A 1,853-nucleotide genomic window follows, 5' to 3' on the forward strand; every position below is an offset into this window, starting at 1 on the left:
TACTTGCAATTCTGGGAGCAATGCACAATGTATATCATACTGAGCAAGTCTCAGCTGCTTCCGGAGGTGGCTGCACCCACGGCTGGTGGCTCGTTAGTCTGGGATATGATTCTAGCTTTGGGTCTTCGAGCATATGCAGCCGTGTGAGAATTCCCGGGTTCCAATCCCAGGCGAACCATTATTCCTTAAATTGACCTGAGCAAAAATACCTGATGAAGTTTATCAAAAAGCCGCTTCGTTAAATAAGATCGGACTGCCTGAATTAGGGACGGCGCAGAGCTGCCATTGCAGTGAACACGGCGAAGGGAAACACTTGTTCAAAGTGAGAACAAGTATTGCAGATTTTTCGCCCGCGCAATCCGAGTCTGAATGAATCCTCCACCTGTATTACGCTCAATTCTGAGGGTGATACTTCAGGAAGCGGGGAAGTGAAGTGATTGTAGACAGCGCTGAACAGGTTAACGTGAATGGTACCGTCCTGAGGAATGTCAGCAATGAAGGGAGATTGAGAAAGTTTGGGGCAGCTCTCTTTGGAGAACAGAGGGCTGAAAGCTGGTCTGATTGAAGTTTTCCATGTCATGGGGGTTTTAGACAGAGGAAATAATGCAGTGAAAATGCTCCCAGGCCTGAAAGAATCGAGAATGATTTGGCAGAGATTTAAAGTCATCAGGAAAATAAGTAAAAGTGACATTAGGAAGACCGTGCACAGGGAGTGGGGACAGAAAGTCGCAGTCTGACAGTGACAAAGAGGCAGATTCAATGGACACAAAAGGGAATTCGGTGGGGCATGTTCAATGTGACAATGTGCAGATTTACAGGGAGACGGCGACAGAATGAGACACTTATTTACATATTGTGTTGAGCCTGGTGAAGGTGAAACACATCAGTTGCGGTGTGTCCCATGCGCAGGAGGCCCAGCAGTAATTCCCCACGCTGTTTCACACAGCAGCATCCTCTCGGTGAATTACTCTTGGCAAAACAAATCGATTGAACCAAATCAGTGTCCGCCACTGGATTTTACTGACACCGTTTATAAAATTCAGGCTCACCGTTAATGTGGAGATGGGCCGTCGGACTAGAGTTTCCGCTCCTTCTGTTGAATAAAGATAATTTTAACTGAGTCCAGTGAGAGGAAAGGATTTGCAGTTGGTGGGAAACATTTCTATCTGAACTCGCTAACACTCTCCTGATAGATTGAAACATAAAGCTGGGAGTCTCTGGATTATGTTGTAAAACTATCGGTATTACGTTATTCACACCGCGCTGTCACCAACTGAACGAAGCGGCTGCCCAGAGGGAGGCGGCTGTGTTTAAATGCGGTGATGAACTGGGGGAGCTGAGCATTTACCCAGACAAGGGGCACACCACCCCCCTGACACAGTGTTCACAAATCAAACAGACAGCAAAGCTCAACAGATATACGGAGTAAACGTACTCCTTTCTCGATTTGAAATGAAAGAAGTTGACATCAGTGAGCCTGACGTGATTTGAACACGCAACCTTCTGATCTGGAGTCAGACGCGCTACTTTTGCGCCACAAGCTCACGGGTCGCCCGCGACATCTATTCATGCTTAAGGGAAGTGATCGCACTGCAATGATTTTACGTTATGAGTAACAACAGAGATCAACAGTTCATGTGTGTTCTGTCTCTGCCCCCTCTCCTTCTGTCTCTCGAAGTAATTTCCAACTCTATCTCAACAAAAAGGTGAAAGAACTGTGGATGCTGTATATCTGAAACAAAAAACAGGAGTTGCCGGTGACCCTTCCATAGAACTGATGGTGATTGGGAAAACGTTGGTTTATATGCAGGAGATATTGTTGGAGGAAGGCGGATGCAGTGAATGATAGATCA

General features: G+C 46.4%; 1 non-coding gene across 1 annotated transcript; it reads right to left on the reverse strand.

Annotated features, from left to right (window-relative positions):
• Positions 1 to 1,472: 1,472 nt before the first annotated feature.
• Positions 1,473 to 1,544, reverse strand: trnaw-cca. The gene has a single exon. It is a non-coding gene; the product is annotated as a tRNA-Trp (tRNA).
• Positions 1,545 to 1,853: the final 309 nt, after the last annotated feature.

The sequence above is a fragment of the Chiloscyllium plagiosum genome, unplaced genomic scaffold (genome assembly GCF_004010195.1).
Source record: "Chiloscyllium plagiosum isolate BGI_BamShark_2017 unplaced genomic scaffold, ASM401019v2 scaf_69439, whole genome shotgun sequence".
In the NCBI taxonomy this organism is placed as follows: Eukaryota; Metazoa; Chordata; class Chondrichthyes; order Orectolobiformes; family Hemiscylliidae; genus Chiloscyllium; species Chiloscyllium plagiosum.